This window comes from Erinaceus europaeus, chromosome 4, assembly GCF_950295315.1.
Source record: "Erinaceus europaeus chromosome 4, mEriEur2.1, whole genome shotgun sequence".
Classification (NCBI taxonomy): domain Eukaryota; kingdom Metazoa; phylum Chordata; class Mammalia; order Eulipotyphla; family Erinaceidae; genus Erinaceus; species Erinaceus europaeus.
Genome location: NC_080165.1, coordinates 11,530,219 through 11,556,395, shown reverse-complemented (window position 1 = coordinate 11,556,395; position 26,177 = coordinate 11,530,219).

Below are 26,177 nucleotides of genomic sequence, written 5' to 3'. Positions count from 1 at the left end.
GTGCCAACCACTTACTGACCCAAGATCAATCATCATTTTTAAGAGAGACTTCAGGAAAGATGGCTAAGTATGGAGAACTCCCACTACCCCCTCCAGTGAATACAGCCAAACTATACTAACACAGGGAACCATTTTCACAAAAATCATCATTCTGAAACCTGTGAGAGCAGAATTTCCCATTCAAGGGAGAAAAAAATATCCAGACCGAAAAAAAAAAAAAATAGAGTAGATACAACTACATTAGGAAAGGCATCTCATTGTGTAGCAGACAGCTACCTTCGGAAAGAGATTTCTAAGGTGTGAAACTTTCTGTAGGGGAGCAGAAGGGAGATTTGTGCTAAACCCTGGGAACTACAACCCTACAATCCTATCCTTAAAACACTGAACTATGGACAGGAAATTGTAGGATACAAATGCTATGCAAATCACCTCCATGTGCCATTTGGTCTCCCTCTCACAACCTTCATGCAGGCAGCTGGTGGTTGCCATATTTTATCTTACTTTCCATAATAACAGATGCTGGGGTGGGGAGTGGGGGTGTCTGAAGAGTGAATAGCAACCTCCAGCTAAAAACCAAGCCAGCAAGAGAGAGACAAATGAGACAGGCGCCCTAATTGTCTGAGACTGAAGTTCCAGTCTCCTTTTAGAGTCACCACAGCACTGGTGTTCCAACATCCCAGCCTACTCAAACTTTGCATGTGGGTGCCTTGGTCAACCTGCAATAGCAAACCTCTTGTCTTTTTCAGGTCTGCTCAGACTCACTGCCTGGCACTGGAGATGCTGTACTCTTGGTTACCATCTAAACCCACCATATCTCAGGAGTATAGCTGCACATTAGCACAACCACTAACCCCCTGGGCCCCTCAAGAATAGATAAGCAAGATAATTCTGTATCCTTGTGGCCACCCAGTTCTGCTCACATACATCCTCTAGATCCCAGGTCCCTGGTTCAGGTCCTCAAGTAGTGTTAGATATAATGAGAAGACAGAGGACTCCACTTGCACTAGACCGACAGATTGAGGACAATAGGAAACACCCCCAAATACAACAGAGATACAAAATATGACTGGTAGGAACTTCAAAGTGATGATCCCAATGTTTCTGAAATGAGGAAATGAACGAGAGGGGAAATCAACAGACTCAGAGAAAGTGTTAGAAATGTCCAAGCAGATCTCATAGAGCTAGATAATACAATAGTATCATAACACCAAAATGGTAGAAGCCAAAAAAATTCAAACAGTATACTGGAAGATAAATCAAAGACAAAAACAAAAAGACCAAGAAAAAAAAGAAAAGTAAATTGAAATGAATAAAAATATCATTTGGGATTTATGGGGACAATATCATTAGGAACAGCATTCTTATAATAGGAACAGTACCACAAGGATAAGAGAGAAAGAGGCAGAACTTTTATTTCAAGAAATAATAGCTGAGAACTTGCAATCTTGGGAAGGAAGCAGAGACCCAGATCTAGATCAAGAAAGCTCAACTAATTCCAAACAAAATAAATCCAAACATGCACAGCAAGACATGTGATTGTTAAGGTGACAAAGAGCAAATAGAGAATTCTGAAACTGCAAAAGGAAAACATGTTTTTCAGAAATGTAGAGACTATGTTCTGAGTTTCTGGGAAATAAAGATGTTTCTGTTAGACAAGAAGAACTTGGACTATCCATGAGGGATCTTGTTTACTTTTGTATTTGTCACCAAGGCTATTGTTGGGATTCTGTCCTGCATAATTCCACTGATAATGGGGGGTTTCAAACACACACATATGGAGAGAGAGACCACGGCATTACTTCTCTGATCATGAAGCTTCCCCCTGCAGATGCTTCACCATGGTAGGCTGGATCTGGGACTGGATACCTCATAAATCATAGTCTGAGTGCTCTGCCAGCTGAGCCACCTCCCGAAACCCCATCTTTCTCTCTCTCCCTCTCTATTTCCCCTCTCTTCTCAATTTTTCTGTCCTAGAAAATAAGAATGGAAAAAAATGGCCACCAGGAACAGTGACTTCACAGTGCTGGACTCCGAGCCCCAGTGATAACCCTGTAGGCAAGAAAAAAAAAAAAAAAGTTTAAGGCACTTTAAAAACCATGAGCCTACTTGTTCGGACTGTACAGAGATGAATTCTTTCTAGAGTCAAATTAAACTTCATCGCTGTCCCATGGTTTTGGCCCTGCTCCTCACTCAAACACAATCATGAGGAAAACTTGCAATGTGATTGGCTATATCCATCGCCCTATGATTTATTAGGTTAGCCCAGAATGAGCTCAATTAGGGGCCATGAGAGAACTGTTTTTATGATATTTGAGTAGCAGCACAAATGTGATTTTTCTCTGGAGAGATTTTTTGAAAATCATAGGGAATTAGTCATATTTTCCAATGTGGAGATTTTAACAGTTGTGAAATTATGAAGAAGACCTGACTCAACAGCTCCAGTATTTCAATACGTCACCTCTCTGTTGTGTTACTTAAAATTACAAGATTTAGAAAACAGGGACTTCAAAAAGAATCCAACTGAGGTTGGAAAGAAAAGGGAGCAATGCAGCAAAAACAAGGGAAAAATTATAAAATTGTTGAACATTTATAGTGCTAAATTGAACAATTCTGGGCTCATTTAATACATTTCTTTCTTTAATAGAATATTGAAAAGGTATGTTTATCTTCTCAGTGAGTTAGATGTTAGAAATGCATTAATTAAACAGTGCTTTTTAAAATACTATGATACCGCAACTGAACTGGATTTAATGTGTTACCAAATATTCCTATAATTCATCTACTTGGACTGCCTTCTGGAGGGTTAGAAAAGACTAACAGACTTTCACTGGACAATGATGATGATAAAGACAACTCAAGACCACCTACTGTTATATTTTTCTACCCTCTCCTTTAGGTTACTTACTATTAACTGTCCTAAATTAGCTACAGCTGATGATATCCTATTCTTTAGAAGTGAAAATCAGCACATTAGCAAGTTCATGACTCTTGAGATGTTTTCCTGGCATAGGTAAGCTTTTGAACTCTTTGAAGGACATGCTAAGTTTCCCTTGTCCTCAAAATGCAGATACTTGCAAGATGGTTAGTCAGCTAGGGTTAGGAGGAAGAGGAGATGCTTTGAAGGAGATGTTTCTAATAAGCTTTGCTTAATTTGCATAGCAATTAGGTAACCCAGTCCAACAAATGCAATACTGCACCACTTTGCAGAGACAGTGTGAGATCTATGAAATGTTAAATACAGAACTACAAGTGCTAGTAACCCTTGAAGAGCTAAATATATATCTGTCTCATAAGGACTACCAGTTATTGAGACCTTAAAGAAAAAAATGGTGGACTGACTTTCTAAGGTTGAGGACTAACTGCTGCCTGCAGTTAACTGAATCTCAGCACACAAATACATATGTGCTATGATATGTGTTGCTTCTATCACGCCTGGCCCCACAAGTCAAATACAGTGAGAAATCCTAGGCTAGCTCCTGATCCTTTAGGAAAGGGTATCTCAGTCAACCTCATTATGATTTGTTGACTTCAGAACTTCCTTTTTCTTCATACACTTTCAATAAATTGGTGTTCTCTGAACTAAATGCATTTCCAGTCAAAATTTCAGTAATATTTTGTATGACCTTGACAGATTCATTTGAAAAGTTGTCTGGAAGAACAAAGCAAAAGAACACGTTCAACCTGGTATTGATATACCTCCAAAACAAAGTATTTAAAATGAAAAAAAAAGTTTTATCTCCCCCTGCTTCACCAAGTTTAGGTGAAGAAGATGACTTAGTCATTCATAGTAGCTAAGTGGTATCCCATTGTGCATGTAGACCACTGTTGGGCAGTATGCCAGCTTCCCCCTCCCCCCAATAAATTGGTGTTTATATCAGCTATTAAAGGACAAAAGTGTCTGGTAGTCCCTTCTGGATCTTCCCACACAAGGGAATCTCATGTGAGGAATGCTTGAGTCAACCCTCCAATGCCATGTAAACGCAGTCCTGGGGGGAGTTCCCAATTTTGAGGAACCTCTGCTTGTCTTAAGATTGTCTTATCTGCCCCCATGTCAATCAAACACTTAAAAGGAATATTACCAATCCTTATTTTCATAGTCGGGTGACCCCTTTCTAAAACAGGGGTGGTCCACAAAATATCAGGCTCTGAATCTGAACCATTCTCTTGCTCCAGACAGTTATTTCTATGCTTGAAGTTGCCACATGCCATGTGTTACTCCTTCTGCTCACCCTCATTGTTACATGGTGTGGTGGGTGGAGCAATGGGTTGGGTCCCAAGCTGGGCTTCTGTTTATGGAAGAAGGGTGCAGCACCAAGCGTGCAACCTGCTTCATTCCCTCTTGAAGGTGGGGCTAAGGGATGTCCCACACCTAGTTTAAATCCCTATTTACATTTGATGGGGGTGTGCCGTTCCTATGGAACCTTGACCAATAATCTCTCCTCCACTGAAACCCTTTCTGGCATCTGGGACAAGGCATTCAGGGTCTCTGGCTCCCTGACTGGAGACGGGGTTGCCCTGACTGGAGGCAGGGTCGTAGTTTATTTTCTGCACATTGGTTACGCCAATACCCTTGGCAACCACATTGAAAGCAAGCCCCTTTTCACTTATGTAGGGTAGCAGCATAGGCCTGCATCATAGGTACCCAAAAAGAGCTTGACCCAAGATCCTGTGTAGCTAAAATCCAGCTATCTGGGTGTTCGTTCTTAAAAGTGATATAGACCTGTCAGAAATCCGGAACCATGCCATCCCAGACAATGGATTGCAGGAGGAGAAAACGGGCATCAGGATTATAAATCTTCCTTCCCAAATTCTATTGGACCCTGGCAATGAATTTAGAAAAGGAGTCGTCTGGTTCTTGTTGAAGGGACAGAATGGGGGCTGAGGCTGCTCCTGTGGGTGGTGTAAACCACTCCCATGATTTTAATGCACAGAGGTGTACCTGATCAAAATACCTGGGTGGAAACTTGGCCTCTGCCTTTTGAATTCCTGTTTCCAAATGACCTGTTCCAAACAATGTGTCAAAATTCCACTCTGGCTGATTTTGACTATTTTTCTGCGATTGCTGTAAACATTCATCACAAAAAAAATGCCTACCATTGCAGGAAGAGGGGGCCTGGGAGCGTAGCACAAGTTACGTCCCTCCAATCTTGGGGGGTATTAATTCTGAAGCAGGCCTTGTAAAATGGACCTGGTCCACGGAGCATGAAAACCATCATCCTTATTATCCTGGCATAGTTCTTTCAGGTCTGTGGCAGAATACGGATACCAGGCCTGAGGTTTTTGTCTAGTGGGGGCAACATTGACCGGGAATGTATGGACTTGCTCTAATAGCTGTGTAGCAGCGGGGGGGAGGAGTCACAGAAGAGGAAGCCACTGGATAAGCAGTGGATGATGAAATGGCTGTGGAGGCCGCAGGGGAATCCAGACATGTGTCTGCCAAAATGAGAGCCTCAGGGCAAGATGCAGAGGGCTTAGGGTGGGTCCAGATCTGGACAGCCTTTGCTTCATCTTTTAAGCATTTATGGTGCTGGGTAAGTACTATGCTTTAATTCTTGGACCTCAGCATCAAGGTCCCTTAGCCTTTTGGGAGGTTGCCCTATATATCCCCTAAAAGCTGCGACCATGGTCCGTGGTGTGGCCCCAAGAAAAATGTCCCAGAGATATAAAAACTAAACACAGAGAATAGAGTTCAGGATTTGGAAAAGTCATCCATGGCAGAGAGGTCTCATGAAAATAATAAGATAGAAAAAAGAAAAAAAAAGAATCACAGTGCCTTAACATGAGGTTGCAGATACCGAAATGGTGTATACTTGTCTGGGACATCTTCTCGTAAGTCTGTGGTTTATGTGTCCCTGTTCTGGGTGCCAAATGCCAGGATAGCCTGAGGGTGCTTCCTCCGGAGCAAGTGCTCTCTGGGTTGGAGAGAACTCAACTGGAGCCAACCTAGGATGCTGTGTGGGAGAGGGATCAGGGACTCATGCTGGTCTAGCATCACAGGAGAGAGACTCTGGGACTCTCAGAGCCAGAAGGCAATCATAAGTGTGTTCCATCAGAAGAGCAGCTGTATATATACTCACCAAGTAGGGTGGAAACAGGATGTGATGTAGAGAGGGTGGAGGGGTGGAGTGAAAAGAGAGTGGTGGAAATCAGGGTGTGACTGGGAGAGGGGGTGGAGCAAAAAGACAGTTCAAACCAGTGGGATTAAACCAGTGCCCTGCAAGCAGAGAATTTCCTAGGTAACTGGTTATGTAAATAGACCGCAGAGTACTGGGAGAGGGGAAGTTAACGTACTGCCCAACAGACCACAATGTTTTTAACTGCTCATCTGTTGTTGGAAACCTGGGTTGCTCCAGCTTTTACAAATTGTGCTGCTATGAACGTAAGTATACACAAATATTTTTGGATGAGTGTGTTTGTTTCCTTAGGATATATCCTCAGGAGAGGAATTGCAGGGTCATAGGGTAGGGTTTTTTTCTCCAGGTTATTGCTGGGGCTCAGTTCCTGTACAACTAATCCCTTGATCCTGGCAGCCATTTTTCCATTGTTGTTGTTGTTATTGTTATTGTTGCTGCTACTGCTTTTGGATAAGACAGAGAAATTGAGAGATGAAGGGAAGATGGAAAGAAGATAGACACATGCAGACTAGCTTTACCACTTGTAAAGCAACTCCTGTGTAAGTGGGGAGCAGGGGTTAAATTGGGATCCTTTCACCAGTCCTTGTGCTTTACACCATGTGAGCTAAGCCTGGTGTGCCACCACCCAGGCCAGGAATAGGTCTATTTCTAACATTCTGAGAGTTCCTCAGACTATTCTCCATAGTGGGTGGAACAATATACATTCCCAGCAGTGTGCCAGGTGGTGGAAAACCTGGTTAAGCACACATGTTACAGTCTGAAGGGACTCAGGTTCAAGCCCCCATTCCAACCTGTAGAGGAAAATCTTAGCAAGTAGTGAAGCAGGGTTGCAGGTGTCTCTCCATCTCTCTCCCTCTCTATCACCCCCTTCCCTCTTGATTTCTGGATGTCTCTATCTAATAAAGATTTTTTAATTAAAAAAATAAATAAAACTCTACATTTACTATAAATCTAAATGTGAATATTAAACTATAAAATAAATATAGAAAAAATATTTTGACATTAGTTTGTGTGAAAGTTTTCAATAATCCAGAAACTAAAGATATTGACTACAACAAAAGTAAAATTTTCACGAAAATGTAGAAGAAACAAAATTTAATATGTGTGTGGGAAGAAAAAATATTCAATATCTAAAAGGAATTAGGGAAGATAACATCAATTTTCATATAATTAATTTCTGAAAACAAAATATATTTAAGAAACTCACATTTTGGGGCCCAGAAGAGTCATACCCGGTGAAGTGCACATGTTATCAATGTGCAAGGAGCCAGGTTCGCATCCCCAGGCCTCACCTGCAGGGGTGTTGGGCATTATGTCAGCTCCCCTGCATTTCTTGATGTGGTTTATTTACATAATCATTGTTTTGCCTGACATCCACCTTGCCTGCAGGGTACTGGTTAATCCCACTAGTTAGAACCTTCACAACAGCTGCTATGGAAGCTTTCTACCTTCCCAGAGTGCCTTGTTTTCTCAACCCCCTTTCCTAGCCAATCCCGTTCCAACTTGCCACTTCCATTTTTACCTTATAAAGCCCACTGCTGTTCCTGGTTTAGGTCTCTTTCTCTTCCATGTCCCAACCTGGAGAAGAGTTGGCATGCATAGTGGGAGGCAGCCATTTTGCTAGCCCCACGTGGCCTAAACCTGCAGTGCTCACACCCGACTCTGGGGTTTCTGGATCAATAAAGAATTGTATTATCACGCTGCCACAAGTTCCTGGTCTCTCTCCCATTTTTCTGAGTAAGTAGCATCCCAGGCTGGCTCCAGTCAAGTTCTCTCCAACCCAGAGAGCACATACCCAGGAATAAACACCTTCACGCTAGCCTGGCACAAGAGGGAATCTCAGAAGTGGTGAAGCAGTGCATCAAGCGTCTCTGTCTCTCTCTGTTTCTTTCTATCCCTCTTCCCTTTCCATTTCTCTTTGTCCTATCAGTAATAATAATTAATAGTGATTTTAAAATAATCATAAAAGAAAACTCAAATTTAAAATGCCTAGTGGAAATACAAATTAGAGAAGTAGCAAGCTAATCACAGGACTAGAATATTTGAGGTCTCAAGTTAATGCCCTGCTCTTTGGACTCTGAAGCTGTTCTATCTCTCTCTCTCTATCTATCTATCTATCTATCTATCTAAGTAAAAAGTAAAATGACTGGACCAGGTAATGATGCACCTGGTTAAGCACATTTCTTACAATATGCATGGACCAAGGTTCCAGCTCCAAGACCCCACCTGCAAGGGGAAGCTTCAAGGGTGGTGAAGCAGTGCTGCAGGTGTCTTTCTATCTTTCTCCCTCTCTATCTCCACATTCCTTCTTGATTCCTAGCTTTCTTTATCCAATAAATAGCGATAATTTTAAAAAATGAAAGAAAAATGTCCAGTGGATATGAATAAGATAGTCCATGGAGGAAAAGCCCAAATAAGTCAAACTCATATGAAGACATATCCAACAGTAACCAGAGATGTACATTGTACAACCACTTCATGTCCATTCTGTTGGACAAAAACAAATAGGACATTAGTAACCATCAAATGTTAATGGCACTGGCACAAAAGCAAGTTAAGTATTACTGATATGAGAGAATATTAGTGATGTTATATGAGGTTATGGCTCCAAAATATTCAGTACATCTCCATTTCTCTCATAGAAGAATATTATCCTCTCTGTGCAAATTTGATCATGTGATGAATTTGGAGTTCCTTGGATACCTCCCTGCTCCTGGACTGTAAGCATGTTCCTTGGCCAGGTTACTAGTTCAAGGAGGACAAGATACAATGGAACCTGATGGCTGGAAGTATCTTCTCTGAGTTCCCAGTTAACTCACAAATGTCCAATGATTGATATTAGCTTTATTTTATTGGGAGGTAGGGTGGGTCCTCCAATCCACAGGTCACATAAGAACTACAAAATCATTCAATCAGGGTAGGGGTAGATAGCATAATGGTTATGCAAATAGACTCTCATGCCTGAGACTCCATAGTCCCAGGTTCAATCCCTTGCACCACCATAAGCTAGAGCTGAGCAGTGCTCCAGTAAATAAATATATAATTCTGTCTGGCCCTGCCCAGCTAAGCCAATTGAAGCTCTTTTTTTGTAGTTATTATTGGTGTTATTGCTACTGTTTTTGTTGGACAGGACAGAGAGAAATGGAGAGAGGAGGGAAAGACAGAGAGGGGGAGAGAAAGATAGACACCTGTAGACCTGCTTCACTGCTTGTGAAGTGATGTCCCTGCAGGTGGGGAGCCAGGAGCTCGAATCAGGATTCTCACACCCGTCCTTGCACTTCGCACCACATGCACTTAATCCACTGGCTACTGCCCAACTCCCAGTTTTTTTTTCCCTAGCAACATTAAGTACTTATTTTTAAGTTATATTATATGCTCACAAGTGATGTTATAAAGATCCAAATGGCTCTTGTCAGAAAAAAAAATTCCCTATCCCTGTAAGCCATTGAATTTGGGGACATTCTCTTTCACAGTGTTGTTTTGACAATAGCTGACTGATACACTGGTGTCTTGTTTGGTCAGTGAATATATACACACCTCCTACTGGAAGCCACCTGCATACCCTCTCCCTCTCCTATGAGAAGAGCTTACTTCTTGTCTTATCCAGGATACTTCAGAAAAAAAAACAGAAACAATAGAATATTTAGGGAGAATCCAGGAAAGGAAGCATAATTGTTCTGCAAAAGACTTTCATGTGTGAGGCTCAGAGATCCCAGGTTCAATCCCCGGCACCACTATAAGCCAGAGCAGTGTTCTGGCCTCTATGTATCTTTCCTTCTGTAGCTCTCTTTCTTATTAATATAAAATAAATTTAACATAAAATAAATTTAACATAAAATAAATTTATGTTGTTGTGTGCTGCGGAGAAGAGAGAGAGGAGGTCCAGAGCGAAGAGGGAACACAAATATTTATTTGCGCTGGCACCTCAGAGTTGGGTGCTAGAGAAACAGGTTGGGCCACATGGAGGTAGCGAAAATGGCCGCCTCACACAGTAACCTTTCTTGTGTCTGAACACAGAAGTGAAGCACTGGCAAGAGAATGAGGTGCGGAAGAAGAAAGGCTTTTATAGGAGTAGCTTTCGTGAGGATAGGAAGGAGGAGGAGTAACCATAGCACTCCAGGATAGGATAATAACTCTCGTGAGAATGGGAGCGAGGAGGAATAACCAAAGCACTCCAAATATCTCGGGGAAATAGACAATTCCCTGAGGGCATAACATGGTGGAACAGGCACTCTGAGACTATCCCAACTCTTGCAGGAACTAGCAGTAGCCTGAGGGGACAACATGGCAGATGTGACTGCATCTGCACAATTTCCCAGCAAGTTTAATTAATAAATTAAAATAGTTCTGTATCCAATCCCTTCCCTTGATAGCTTTCCTATTCTTTAACCATCTGGGAGTATGGACCCAGAGTCATCATGGGATGCAGAAGGTGGAAGGTCTGGCTTTTGTAATTGCTTCCCTGCTGAACATGGCATTGGCAAGTTGATCTATACTCCCAGACTGCCTCTGTCTTTCCCTAGTGGGGCAGGGCTCTGGGGATGTGAGGCTCCAAGACACATGGTGGGGTCGTCTGCCCAGGGAAGTCAGGTTGACATCATAGGAGCATCTGGAACCTGGTAGCTGAAAAAAGAATTAATATATAAAGCCAAACAAATTTTGACTCATCATGAACCTTAAGCCTAGAATATTGCAAATAAAGATTTGGGGGTCTCCGTTTGGGAAATAGCTAGTAGGTCTAACTATACTCCCAGCCTGTGAGAGACACTTACTATAAGAACATAGTTTGCATGATTTGGGAGGGCAAGAGGGCCATCTTCTCCCTAATCTACTGTCTGCAAGCTGGAACAGGTCGTGGGACCAGAGACTTGAGGACTAGAGAGCTGACCATGTAACTTCCAGTTCAAGGGAGGAGAAGGCCAAAATTGCATCTGGGAAACACCCATGTAGAGTAAGTTTCCATAACCCCACCTCTTATTCTAGTCATACATCCCAAAGAACTGACCAGGCCCCGGATGGAAGACCATCTGCTTTACCAAATTTGCTGAGCCAAACATTAAGCTTGTCCACAGCCCTCTCACAGACACACCCAGAATCATGTTTAACCAAATGTCTGAGCAACCCATGACCCAGTCAAGTTGACATACAAAGTCAACCACCACTATAGGGATCAAAAGTTCTAGACACTCACTTTTTCATTCTCTACTACACATAAATGAAAGGCTCATCAGAGAACTCCACGAGAGCATAAATGAAAGGGTTCCTGGAAAAGTTTTCTCTATAATGTAAGAGATTCATGGGAAACTTTAGCTCTCATTTTTCTTTTTTTTATCTTTTTAAAATATATTTTTTATTTATTTCCTTTTGCTGCCCTTGTTGTTTTATTGTTGCTATTATTGTTGTTGTTATTATTGATGGGCATGTCTAACAGCTACAGCTACCTGTGACCTGTGGGAAATAATTGACTTAACAGAAGATGGCAGAGAAAGGAGGCCATGTCTTTCCTTGTTTTTCTCCACACAGTCCTGATGTCCCTTCTAGGACTCTAGTTAATATGAGACGATTTAGTTTCTTAGTGTTTGTTGACCAGAGAAGTCAAAGTCTCCTGGATTGACACTGTTATAACTAGAGAGATTCCGTGTTAGAGAGTCTTTTCAACACACGTTACAGCTCAAAGTTTATTCAGGGCTTCTGAACAGCAGCTCGGGGAATGCTAGACCTTTAAGCTCTAAGTCCTAAGGGCCAACACACATAAGAGCAAAAGAGAGAGAGAGAGAGAGAGAGAGAGGGATTGGGCTAAGTCTTTTCATGCAAATGAGATTTTCAATCATGACAGTTCTGATTGGTGAGAGCTTGACAAGCAGTTATTGGCCTACCCTGGGAAGCCTTGGGCTACTCAGAGTGTCTTCATGTCACTAGCAGATGAACCCGCTAATGGTTCAAGCCCTGGAGGCACCTGCATGTACCTGTACTCCCACTCCTGTTAGTTTTCTGGTACTCGTTTGTTTTATCCAGACCTTGCATGGATCCATGGGGATTTCCCACACCATTTTGTTGTTCATCATGTTTAAGCCACTCTTAAGCAGGAATGCCAGAAACATTTTTAATTACCTGTGAATTGCCCCCCCCCCATGAATCTCAGTTCCAATATATGTACCGATGAGAGCATGATAGGTTAGGGATGGTGACCCATCTCAACTTTGTTTTATAATACCATGTGATTGAAGGTCTTTTAAATGTCCATCATTCAGAAACAGTTGAGTGAGACATCTACAATGAAATAGGATGCTATAATCAGCAGTTGGGAACCATGCTTACATAACAAAATGTGACCAGATCTGAGAAGTAGAGTGAAGTAATAAAAGTAAAAACTTGAATGAGATCTACCATATGTGATTTATATAAGCGAAGAATGCATAAAACATTATAAATGTTCCAACAAGTCACAGCTTTTCAAATGAAAGAACCATGAGAGAGCATGTGTGGGGCTGGTAGGCTGAGGTTCCTGGTTATTCTCTGACTGTTGGCCAGAGGATCTTCCAGATCCTTCCTTCTGGTTTACAGGACTACTTGATTCACTCAGAGGCATGGAGAGAGAGAGAGCGAGAGAGACAGAACACATAAGAGAGAAGAGGAACAGATGGGAAAGAAGAAAGACAAAACGAGGTAGTGTATGAAATTATAAATGAGACTGCTAACAGAGGGAGAAAAGAGAGAGATGAATGTGACAGATGTAAATTTAGTCTCATATTTTTTACATCCTATTCACTAAAAACAAGTCTCTTGTTCCTGCCCACAGTTCCAGGAGGACATCACACCAAGCCTGAGGACCAGGAGAAGAGAGTCACTGGAAGTCTCTTGGGAGTGTCCACCACAGTCAATACCATGACCAGTAATTAGTCACCATGTGCTGAAGACTATGACCAACTTTATATACCTGACACGAAGGCAAAACCACATGGGAAAAGGAGGCAGTATAGCTTCAGCGTGTATATACTTGTAGGTCAAGGGTTAGCTGTTGACATTAAATAAAGCCTGCCAGGCTGAGCAGTTATTTGGGCAAGTGTTCATTTTAGGTATGTAAATATTAAGAAGCACAGAAAAGAATCACAGCTATTTACTTAATCAATACAAGGAGGCAAAAAAAAAAAAGATGAGAATTAGTATTATTTCTGTTGAAAATGGCAATTCAAATCCAGAGTAAAAATTAAAAAGAAAAAAAACTATTCTATGTGCTAAAACTACTTGATTTAGATACAGGCAACTTTGTGATAGGAGAAAACTTTTAACATTCTCTCATACAACAAGGACAGAATCAGGGCTCAGTTGTCCAGATCCTCTTGGAGACAATGCTAACGCCTTCTTGTTCACTCGAACAACTCTTGTCAGGCAGACTTTCCTGCCTCAGTAGGTGTAATCATTGTCATCTCGAAATAGCAGCAAACTTTCAACCATAATTTCCATGCTCTCTCTCCAGTCAGGGCACCACTCCCTTATTTTGTTTCAACACTCTTTCCCTTAAACACTTTTGTCCGTTTCATGCTTCTCATCACAGTGTTAAGTATATGAAAAATTAACAACCCTGTTCAGCAGGGAAGGGAGCTCCTTTTAAAGGAGTGTTCCAAAAGCCAATCTGGGGACATACCCCTCCAAGCAGATCTGACCTAGCACAGTACAGTGTGTTTCAGAACCTTCTCACTCCCTGGAGATTGTAGGTCTCAGAGCAGTGGCAATCGCATTACATTCCCCTTATGTTTCTCCAACTACCCCATATTTACCTCTTTTTGTGATGGTATATTTTGAGTCTATAAACTGGCAAAATTAAGGTAAGATCCTCTAACTCTGTAGGAGTCATTATGATTTGGGGGGTCTCCATGGCCAATGGAGAAAAGCTAAGGGCTCAAAATTCAAATTCTACAAGCAAACTAGCACTCACAACTTCTGAATGGAACAACTGAGGTTTTTGTTTTGTTCTTTAATTTTTATTTGTGTTTAACAGTAGGTTACAAGATTATTATGTTACTGTGTATAGCTACAACAGACCCACCACCAGAGTTCTGTATCCTCATCCTCCCACCTCCCAAAGATAATCATTGTAATTCTCACAAGCTTGAGAAACAGCTTACTAGCTTCTGTTTTTTTTTTCTTCTTTCAAATTCTTGTGTATCAGTTCCACCTGTGAGTGAAACCATAAGATAGTTGTCTTTCTCTATAAGGATCTTCCTAATCACAATCACCTCCAGTTCCATCTGTCTTGTCCCAAAAGATACAATGTCATCTCTTTTGATTGCAGAGTAGTATTCCATGGAGTATATACCCCATAATTTCTTTAACTGTTCATCTGATAATGGTCATCTAGGCTGCTTCCACTTTTGGGCTATTGTGAATAGTGTAGCTATGAACATAGGGGTGCATATGTCCTTTCTAATTAGTGCTTGAGTGTCCACTGGATAAATGCCTAAGAGTAGTATTACTGGATCATAAGGTAATTCTACTTTTTGTTTGTTTGTAAGGACCCTCCACACAATCTCCCAAAGAGACTTCCCCAGTTTGCATTCCCACCAGCAGTGTAGCAAAGTTCCTTTTTCTCCACAGCCTCTCCAACACCTGACCTGTCCTGGTCTGCTAATGGAAGCCAATCTCTCAGGTGTGAGATGGTATCTGAGTGTGGTTTTAATTCGCTTTTCTCTAATGGTAGGTGAAATGGAGCATGTCTTCATGTGTCTGTGGGCTATGTGTATCACTTCTTTAGAAAACTGTGTTTATTTCTTTGGTCCACTGTTTTATTGGGTTATTTTTGCTTCTTTTGTAAATCTGTATCAATTCTGTATAGATGTTTGATATTAGTCACTTGTCTGATGTGTGATGTGCAAATGTCTTCTCCCATTTACTCATTGCTGGTTATCCTTGTGTAGTTTGTTTTCTATATGTAGAAAGTCTTTTACTTTTATGTAATCTTATTTATTTATTCTTGTTTTCATTCCCCATTCCCAGTGGTTTCAGTCTCCAAATATTTCTTTGGTGTGTAAGCTCAACAGACTTACATCTATAGTTTCTTCTAAAAATTTTTAGTTTCTGGTATAGTTTATGGTTTAGTTGCTAGATCTTTAATTGACCTTGGTGTGTGGTGTTAGGTGATGGTCTAGTTTCATGTTTGTACATGTGGCTGTCCTAGCACAATCTGTTGAAGTGACCTTCTTTACCCCATTGAATGTTTTTGGCAACTTTTTCATAGATCAGATAGTTGGATATGTGTGAGCTCATTTCTGGGCATTTATTCTGCTCCATTGATCCAAGGACTCCATCAAAAAATTATTAGAAACATAATAAATTCAGTAAAGTAGCAGGTTACAAAATCAATCAATATATATATTGATATGTAAGTACCATATATATATATGGTACTTATTTTTTATTTTTATTTATAAAATGGAAACACTGGCAAAACCATAGGATAAGAGTGGTACAACCCCACACAGTTCCCACCACCAGAACTCTGTATCCCATCCCCTCTCCTGATAGCTTTCCTATTCTTTATCCCTCTGGGAGTATGGACCCAGGACCATTATGGGGTGCAGAAGGTAGAACATCTGGCTTCTGTAATTGCTTCCCCACTGAACATGGGCGTTGACAGGTCAATCCATACTCCCAGCCTACATTTCTGTATAGAAACAAGAAGTCAGAGAAAAGGGAAATAAAAGATTCATTCTTGTTTACAATCAAACCCCAAAAGATAAAACACCTTAGGGTGAATCTCACTAAGGAAGTGAATGACTTTTATAATGAAAACTATAAGACATGGTTAAAAGAAATAGAGAAGAACACGCAGCAGTGTAATAACACTCCTTGATCCTTGAATGGAAGAATAAACATTATTAAAATGGCCATTCTACCAAAAGCAATCTATAATTTCAGTGAACTCCCTCCCAAGACCCCAGTAGTGTTTTTCAAGCAAATGAAACAATTTGTCCAAAAATTGTGTGGAACCACAAATGGTCATGAATTTCCAAAGCACTTCTGAGAAAAAAAGAAAAAATATGAAGGTATCACATTTCCCAACTTCAGTTTATACTACAAAGCAATAGTAATCAAAATAGCATGGCACTGTAATAAAAATTGAAACAATTGAGCTCTATGGGTAAGACAATTATCCATATCAATGAGTTTAAAATATCAACGCCAATTAGAAAAACACGTAGTAGAACAAGTAGATCTGAGAGTTTATCAATGCCATAAAATATTATTCAAAGAACATGGTAGGGGGACAGGTGGTGGCACAACTGATGTAATACACATGTTATAGTACACAAGGACCGGGTGCAAGCCCCCTACCCCCAATTGTATAAGGGAAGCTTTCATAAGTGGTGAAGCAGTACTGCAGGTTTCTCTCTTTCTCTCTCCCTCTTTAGCTCCCCCAATCTCTGTCTCTCTGTCTCTTTCTCTCTCTATATATATATATACATATATGTGTATATATATATTTATATATCTCCAAAATAAATCACTTTTAAAAAGAGCATGACTAGTGTGACATTCAGTGAGAATTAAAATGATATTTTCTTTCTATAATTTCCTTGAGGTTTTATTTTTTTGTATTTTTTAATTTTATCAGTGATTTACTATTGATTTATAAGATGACAGAAGTGTGGGCCCACACCACACCCAATACTAAAATTCTGTGTATTCACTCCTACTCCCAACAATATCCACCATAGTTCATATAAATCCTCAGAAACATGTTGGCTGTTTTTCTTTTTTCTTACAACTTCATGTGTTTCAATTCTTTTTATTCCACATATGAAAAACCATCTGGTACTTGTCTTTCATATCCTTGATTGCTTCTCTTAGCATAATCACATCTACTTTCATTTATTTGGCCCTAAAGGACACAATGTCACCCTTCAAATAGGATTTCACTGTGTATCTGTACCCCATAGCTTCTTTATCCTTTCATCTGTCCGGGGGCATTAAATGTTTTCACTCTGTGGCTATTGTGAATGACGTACCTTTAAGCATAGAGGTGCATATGAATCGCTTCCCTTCTTAGATAGAGACAGAGAATATGGGGCCAGGCTCAATGGAATTCTTCTTAAGTTGCAATGATATATATTTTAGTTCAATATGTCAGGTTATTTTTATTCATCCCCTAATATCCATTTATATTCAGGTTTTCTTTAGACTATATTATAGATGATTTGCTCTGGATATATTATGTAAGAGTAACTCAACAAGAACTCACTTAATGAGTTTGATCTTTCCATGAAATAAGACTGTAATTACAGCCCATACCAATTTCTGACTTAGTTCACTCCAGATTCCTAGCTATTAGCCATCATCCCATAAAACTTACAAAACTACAAGTGACTCCATAGCTTAAGGTTAGAAGAAGATGAAGTCATAGGAGACTGACACTCAGTTGACCGCTAACATGATCCAACAGAGTTTGTTTCCCACAGCCTTTAGCTATCATCCCTCTCCAGTAGGACTGGCCTCAGCCAGCAAGTTGTCTCCTTCTTGTACTCTATCCGTCCTGCCTCCACAGTCTAGACAGATGTTAATCACACAAGCCAGACCTTCCACCTTCTGCACCCCATAAGGAATTTGGGTCCATAATCTCAGAGAGAGATAAAGAGTAGGAAAGCTTCCAACAGAGGGGATGGGACACAGAACTCTGGTTGGGAACTCTATGGAACTGTACCCCTGTTATCTTATAATCTTGTTAATCATTATTAAACCACCAATAAAATTTTTCTAAAAGATTTTTAAAAGGGTAGCTAGAGTCAAATAAAATACCCTGTTTAGTAAAAAGAGATCTTACAGGCTGAAGGTGCCTATCTGCCCACCACTGCTTTCTGTACTTGATGGTCCCTGTACACCATCACCCAGGTTCAACAGTCCCACCCAAATTAACCATCATTTCTAGTTTAGTGGGGGGTGCAGCATGGAATTATGCTCTGTAATCTTATAATAATGTAAACTGCTATTAAAGGCAAGTAAAACATGGCTTGAGGGGGAACAAATCAGCTCTAGGTTCTGATAGACTGCTTTATCCTATCCCCTCAAGTTTCCTCAAAGACCATATTAGCTTCTAGGTCTTAAATGAGTGGAAGAAAATCCATCTCATTCATAATTCAGCTGTGTACAGAAAAACACAATGTTATCTTGTCTCAGAATATTTCCTCAGTCCACTCTCTTCCTTCTTACACTGTGCAAGGAATGCTATGAATGAGCTCAGGACACTATCTCTACAGGGTATGTACATTTTGAAAGGCTTATACAATTGTGGAAATAAAATTAGTCTTGAAAGAAACAAAAGAATAATCAGAAAAACTCCATCAGGTTCTCTTTCCTCCTTTCTGAAGTTGTTTATTACCTGAACCTCTCAGGGCCAGACCCAGATAGTTCTATTCTTTCTTTTATGCCTCTGTCATCCTGCACGGAAGTAATCCATTGACAATCACAGAGTGAACAGCACGTGACGGTTACTGAAAGAGCTACTCCAGCCCAGTGTTAGCTAATAGCGGTATGGAATTCAGAGTCCTAATGACAATCGGTACAACACGTGGTCTCACATCAGTATATAAGAGGTAGAAGAGAAAACCCCACTGGGCCCTGGGCTGTGGCACACTCAGGTAAATACACATAGCATTAAGCACAAGGACCCATGCAAGGATCAGCATTCAAACCTCTGCTCCCCACCTGCAGGGGAGACGCTTCACAAGCAATGTAGCAGGTCTGCAAGCGTCTTTCTCTTTCCCTCTCTATCTCCCCCCCACACACACACCTCAATTTCTCTCTGTCCTATCCAGTAAAATGGAAAAAATTGCCATAGGAACAGTGGATTCATAGTGCAGGTATTGAGCTCCAGTGATAACCCTGGAAGCAAATAAATAAATAAAATAATAAAATTAACTAAAACATTTAAAAATTTGAGAGAGGAAAAAAAAGTACCTCACTCAAAACCAGCTCTCATCGAAATGCACTCTGAATCACGACAAGACTCGACAGAAACTCTAAGGTAATTTCTAACTAGCGGACTCTCAAGAAGAAAATACATTAGAATTGAATCATCTCAACCTTGGCGCACACCACAGCTGTTCTGACAACACATGGAATATTATGCTTGGTTCTGGTGCCATATTTTAAAAGGGACCTTGGAATACACTTCAAAATAGGACAACCAGGAGTCGAGCGGTAGTGCTGCGGGTTAAGCGCACATGGTGCAAAGCACAAGGACTGGTGTAAGAATCCGGGTTCGAGCCCCCGGCTCCCCACCTGCAGGGGAGTCACTTCACAGGCAGTGAAGCAGGCCTGCAGGTGTCTATCTTTCTCTCCCCCTTTCTGTCTTCCCCACCTCTCTCCATTTCTCTCTGTCCTATCTAACAGTGACAACATCAATAACAACAACAATAATAACAACAACAACAAAAAAAACAAGGGCAACAAAAGGGAAAATAAATGAATTTTTTTTTAAAAGGGCAACCTACCCTGGAAATGATTTCATATGATAAAGGGTTGTAGAACTACAGATCTACATGCACTGGTGAGAGATTTAAGAGAACTCCCTAAAGTAACACAGTGGCTAACGAGTGGAATCAGAATTCGAGAAGAGTGGTTCAGAACATTAATAAAGTCAATAGCCCTCATCAAATAAATGCAAATTAAACTATTTCTACATCTCAGCAAATGAGATATGAACACATTATTTATTTTTTCCCATTGGAAATGTCTAGCATTTCATTGGCAGAAGGGCTGAGAAAATCTTTTCTGTTGAGTCAATTTGGAAATAAGATTTAAGAATCCGTTCAAATTGCTCATAACTTTTCACAAAATGTTTTCACATCTAAGAATATTTCTCAAGGAAATGTGTTCAAAGACTTTTGCAAGTGAATGTTCACCGGGATACCAGTAATTCTTGCAAAAAAAGATGGGGAGGGAGCAGTGCCTATAAACCCAATAAAGTCTCTGGGTGCTCTCCAATGATAACTATTCAGTTATTTTCCTCATAATTCTGTAAGTAACCAGGTGGCATTTCTTCTAATAATGCAAAGAAATTTATCATCACAATGAAGTGTTATGTTGAAAGCCATATTTTTCCGTTAAGATTCAGTATTATTCCAAAATCTAATTTAATTAATTAATTCAATTTGCCTCCAGAGTTATTGCTGGGGTTCAGTACTGGCACCATGAATCCACTGCTCCTGTGGCCATTTTTTTTTGGATAGGACAGAGAGAAATTGAAAGAGGAGGGGTAAATGGAGGGGGGGGAAGATAGACACCTGAAGACCTGCTCCACCATTTTTGAAGTGACTTCCTTGCAGGGGCTCAAACCTGGTCCTTGTGCTTCATACTACGTGCACTTAACCTGGTGCGACACCACCCAGCACCCCAAAATCTAAAAATGTTGACGCAGAGAGAGAACCATGAGAGTTGGCAAGAGAGGAGTCAGCCTGGCCATAGAATTCCTTCATCTTGAGAAGAAGAGTAGCCATCTGATGTGCTCTTGAATGTGTCCGTGGAGTCCCAGAGGAGAGTTTGACATTCTCTTTAAGTCGCTTCTATAGTTTGGCCACTGTGGAGAACACAGCATATGAACATCCATATGTTTCTACCAATTCAGCTGCAATCACAGAATCTTAGGATTTGGACCAAGACTCTTCTTACCTTAACAGGTGATAAATTGCTCCCAGTAAAGTAAGTGACTTGCCTGCAGGTCCCTGTTCAGGCACAAGATGCTGGGCTAGCTTCACTGGCGGGAGAGAGACAACCAGGGACTCATGGCTGAGTGGGAAGCAGTGCCATGTTTATTGAGAAAAGAATCTGCATTTATAGTTTTCAGGAAGGAAGTGGTAGTGTGGAAAACAGGATGTGACTAGGAGAGGGGCGGAGCAAAAAGAGAGTGCAAACTAGTGAGGATTAAATGGTGGAAAATAGGGTGTGACTAGGAGAGGGGGTGGAGCCAAATGAGAGTGTGAACCAGTGGGGATTTAAACAGTGCCCTGCAGACAGGGCGGGTGTCAGACAAAACAATGATTATGTAAATAGACCACAGCGTCAAGCAATGCAAGTGAAACTAATTCGATGATCAAAACAGAAGGGGTCTTAGAAGCAGAATTAGAAGCAGACCAACATTTGCCCAGATGTTCCCTACCTTAGCAGTGACAAAGCTTGCAGGAAACCTCTGTCCCACTGACCCTAGTGGGTTTTCCCTCACTAAGCATCTCAGTCTCTAAGAACACCCATGGGGTGGGGTGGTGGTGTTAAGTTCTACTTCCGCAGTGAATACATTTAATCTACAGCCAGTCCCAGGAGCTTCTCATCTTCAAATACCTTCGATCACATACTGGTGTTAAATGTCAACCTGAGTCTGAAGAATTGAAAACTGAATAAAATGCATTTATTTTGTTTGTTAATTTTTTACATTTGTTTTATTTGTTTATTTATTGGATAGAGACAGCCATAAATCAAGAAGGAAGGGGGGAAGGATAGAGAGGAAGAGGGGCAGAGAGACACCTGCAGCACTGCTTCACCGCTTGCTTCCAGCTGAGTTTCTGGGGTCTCAGGTGCAGGCTGTGGTGTCTCCAGGCCTCCTCCTCTTGGCTCCTGAACTGAAAGCTTTGCCTCTGGGCACCATGAGCTTCCCCGCATCCTGGATCAGCCTGTAAGCCTCTTAGCAGCTGTTTGGTTCCTTGGACCTCAGTCCTCAGCACAGAAAACGAAATGAAGAGAAACTGCAGGCAGCCACCCCCAGCACTCTGTGGTTGTCCTGTGTCCAAGGCTTCTAAGCAAGTTCCTAAAACACTTCTTTTTGCCCTAAATCCACTTTCTAACTGTTCCCTACACCCCATAACAGGCCCTGGCTCAGCAGATGCGCTGGGGACCAAGAAAGGCCATACAGAGAAAGCTGACACGCTTGCTTCTCTTGGTCAGAGCATCTTGGTTTCCCCCATGCTCCCCAACCCAACTGCTCTTTTTAAAAAAATATTTATTCATTTATGTATTCCCTTTTGTTGCCTTTGTCGTTTTTTTATTGTTGCAGTTATTATTGTTGTTGTTGGATAGGACCAAGAGAAATGGAGACAGGAGGGAAGACAGAGGGGAGAGAAAGACAGACACCTGCAGACCTGAAATGACTCCCCTGCAGGTGGGGAGCCAGGAGCTCGAACCAGGATCCTTCCAGCGGTCCTTGTGCTTTGCAACACCTGCGCTTAACCTGCTGTGCTACTGCCCAGCTCCCCCAACTGCTCTTCAATGCTGCCGGGAGATTCAATGTCTGTTCTGTCCAGTTTTCATGGTTCCTCAGCACCCGGATGATGCTGACATGGTCTCCCCCTTCAGTCAGAGAAGTAAATCCCTTGAAGTATCCTATTCCGCCCCCCCAGGCCCAAGAACTGTGCCAGGTGGCATATTTTCCGATTTAATGAAAACGTCCTTCTGTGGGTTTTAACTGTGAAAGATAATTTGACACAGAAGAAAATTCTGGATTCTCTCTGAATTCTGTGCACCCTTTTTGGCACTCAGTGCTTCAGAGGAAAACTCTTCTGAAAGCCTGGCTTTGTGTTCCTTTGTAACAGGTGTTAAAATTAATTAAATTAATTTTTTGGGCAAGACACCAATGAGAATGGTATTAGCTACAAAGCAGTGTCTGCCTGGGGGTGCTGAGCAGGTGACACAGAAGGAATTGCACATGTTGAACTCTCCCTGAGAGGGGGCCCTGCAGGGGGAGTTGGAGCCATCTGGGAGGCCTAGGGAGGGTGTTTTGGGAGAGTGGTGAGCCCTCACCCTTGCCTGTCTCTCTCACCTCCAGCACTGAGGGGAAGGGGCTCAGAGGACCATTCAAAAGCCTTGAGAGGCTTCTAGCCTTGGCACTGGGAAACTGATTTTCATGTAGTCCACTATTAATGTTTATATCAGGACAGTGTCTGAAAATTAATATCCCATAGTTTTGATTAAATATGCAGAAACTATTTTAAGAAAACATGTCAAATATTTTAGTATAAAAATACTCAGATACACCATATATGACATATGCCATCTACCTATTCTTAACACACAGCTATGCAAATAATATCTACATGGGAAAAAAGAACTAGATAGGACCACCACCGCCACCACCTCAAAACAGTCTTTCCCCCCTTTATTATCTACATGCTCAAGCTTTCATGTAAAGAGGGAGAAAGAAGAAAGCTTTAAGAAAATCTCAATTTCAGGGGGTTGGGTGGTGGCACCTGGTTAAGTGCTCATATTACAAGGCGCAAGGACCTGGGTTCAAGCCCGGTCTCCACCTGCAGGGGGAAAGCTTTCTATCTCTCTGCCTCTCTGTCTCCTTGTTTCAGACCCTATGGGTCTGCTAGTTTTTTCTGGGGGGGGGGGGGGGGGGACGGAGGAAAACGCTGTAATGTCTCCCCGGCCCCCAAACTCAACACCAAATCCGAGGTCTCCGGCTTGGGTTCCTCCACCACTTCCCCCTCTCACTCCATCTTCTAGGGCTCCACTTCACTCGCCCTGGGGACACCCCCTCACGATTCCATTCACCCCTTTCACCCTCCTTGGTGGACCCCTCAAGGGCCACCCACCCGTCCCCCGGCAAGGTGCCCTGCACCCCCACTCCTCGGCAGTAGGCGGAACAGGCTGGAGGCGCACTGCGGTGCCAGACCTGCCCTTTGCTGTGCAATTCCCGCCCCCGGGAAAGCACAGCACATCCCCAGGGACAAAGACGCACTCCGGGGAAGGGACACCTAACATGGAGGGTCTTTGGAGAACCTCAGATCCACAGCCCTGTTCTTCTTCTTCTAGCGTTTGCCCTTCTTCCGTAGCCAGTCAACAGCGTAGCAGGACCAACAGCTTGAAAGCTATCAGGAGCTGCTTGTTGCTGGCTTTGAAAGTGACTGGGATCCATGTGGATTCAGTCGGCTAGGAAGGATCGTCAGTTTCCCCAATGAATGGGTACTCACGGGATGCACCACGAGAAGGTCGATCCAATGCAACCCCACAGCCCTGTGAATGGCAGTAAGACCAGGCTCCTGTGGTCTGTATCTGGGGTGGGTGAGGGGGTGAAGCTGAGAGCTTTGACATTGCCTGCATGCTCCCCCAACTCCTAACCCCTACCCCACCCCTCTCTGCTAGCTTGCTACCTATTCTTAACACACAACTATGCAAATAATATCTACATGGGAAAAAACAACTAGATAGGACGACCACCGCCACTACCACCACCACCTCCTCAAAACAGTCTCCCCCCTCCCCTTTATTATCTATATTCTCAAGCTTGTGGGTTAAGAATAGGTAGCTTGCGTGGTCCAGGAGGTGGCACAGTGGATAATGCATCGGACTCTCAAGCATGAGGTCCTGAGTTCAATCCTCATCCTCGGCAGCACATGTACCAGAGTGATGTCTGGCTTTCTCTCTCCTCCTATGTTTCTCATTCATAAATAAAATCTAAAAAAAGAAAAATAAAAAATAGAAAGAATAGGTAGCTTGCTACCAGCTCCCAGGGCCAAGGTGCAGCCAGCGCGCAACGCCCCCAGCTGGGGGCAAGGGAGCCAGAGCCCAGAGTCGCAGCACCAGGGACCCGAGTGGCAGCGCCACTTGGTGAGAAGCGACGCAGCGGGGCTGCGGGGCTGCGGGGCTGCGGGGCTGCGAGGCTGCGGGGCTGCGGGGCTGCGGGGCTGCTGGCGGCCTCCAGGGCCTGGGGGAGGCACCGCCTCGCCAAGCCTGCTCCCCATATCTCTTGCATTTTGCAAGCGATTTTCCTAAAAACTAAACTTTCAATAAGCGACCGCCGATGGCTTGCCTCGTAGTTGCTGCGCAGTAGCGTGAAATGTTCAGCTCTGACCTCCATGGGCAGCTCAGCATCTTTCTGCTGCTTCTCGCATTGGCATCCAATGCGGTGATGCCGGAAGTTGGAGATTCAGGTCACGCTCTCCGGGAGCCTCCGGCCTGAGAATGCGCGGGAATGTAGGCCAACAGCGCCACCTGGTGGCTGTGGTCGGCGTGTGCGGCGGGGGAGGGGACTGGGCAGAGTGACAGGGTCCACACTCGCTTCTCTTGGAGAGGCCTCTGCAGTCAGGCCTGCGCTGCCCGCCCTTGAGTTCTTTTGTTGTTGTTGTTCCTAACGTTTTATTTTTGTTTAAGTTTCCTTTTTCTTTAAACATTTTATTAGCATAAGGCCCATTGGAGAAGCAATTACAGAAGCTAAACTTTTCACTTTCTGCACCCCACCCCATAAAGAATTGTGGTCCATACTCCCAGAGGGATAAAGAATAGAGAAGCCTCCAGTGGAGGAGATGGGACAGGGAACTCTGGTGACGGGAACTGTGTGGAATTGTACCCCTCTTACCCTACAATCTTGTTTTCAGATTTTTTTAAATTATCTTTATTTATTTATTGCATAGAAACAGCCAGAAAACGAGAGGGAAGGGGGTGATAGGGAGATAGATAGATAGAGTGACACCTGCAGCCCTGCTTCACCACTCACAAAGCTTTCTCCCTTCAGGTGGGGACCAGGGGCTTGAACCTGGGTCCTTGCACACTGTAACATGTGCGCTCAACCAGGTGCACCACCACCCAAGCCTTTATCTTACAACCTTGTTAGTCATTACTAAATCATTAATAAAATATTTTCAATGTGTGTGTCATATGCTGTGAAGGGGAAAAAATCATAATTTTAATGAATTTTCAGTCTTCTCTATCATTGCCTTGGCAGAATCAGACCAAATACAGACCATGGGCCTGACGGTTCCTAAACCTTCCCCACCACATAGTTCATTCCTACAGGACTAAAAAACAACTTTCACTGCCAGGGTGGCTTTGGGGATAGAACTAACTACATGTCCCTGGGCTCCCTCTGTACTTGGGATCTCTGCCACACATGGACTGTCACCTCCCCCCTCCCTCGTTCATTCCTCTCCTCTGTGTCCCCTAACTAGCCCTGGATAATCACCAGTGCTGCTTCCTTGTTTCTCATTCCATCAGGTTGAGTTGCAAAGTGGTCCCCACATCTGGATTGGGTCAAGGACAAATTTATGCCTGGCACTCCTTAAC